General features: G+C 33.2%; 1 long non-coding RNA gene across 1 annotated transcript in view; it reads right to left on the bottom strand.

Moving 5' to 3' along the window:
- Positions 1–277, bottom strand: part of LOC118331990 — a 1,385-nt gene that overhangs the window by 905 nt on the left and 203 nt on the right. The gene's annotated exons all lie outside the window — the stretch shown is intronic.

Raw genomic sequence — 277 nt, 5'->3', positions numbered from 1 at the left:
TACTAGTTGGAGAGTGATTTATCAAACTGGTTTATTTAAATTTTAAACATTATTCTATCATTGCTGCATTTGCCCCAAGTATGTAGTTTAATATAGGTGTTGATAGAATCACCAGAATGGCAGCAGACTGATGTTGCTCCAGAATCAGACATGAACAAATACTCTGTATACACTGTCACAAAGAAAATTCCCTGAGCAGCCAACATTGTTTCGAGGTTAATTCAGGGAAACCAAACACAATGACGTAATACCTACAAATATATAATATAATATATAA

Source organism: Morone saxatilis, unplaced genomic scaffold, assembly GCF_004916995.1.
Source record: "Morone saxatilis isolate NCDOM2014 unplaced genomic scaffold, NCSU_SB_2.0 Contig20, whole genome shotgun sequence".
Taxonomy (NCBI): Eukaryota; Metazoa; Chordata; class Actinopteri; family Moronidae; genus Morone; species Morone saxatilis.
The sequence above is the reverse complement of the archived record's forward strand: the minus strand, read 5'-3'. Positions and strand labels throughout refer to the sequence as shown.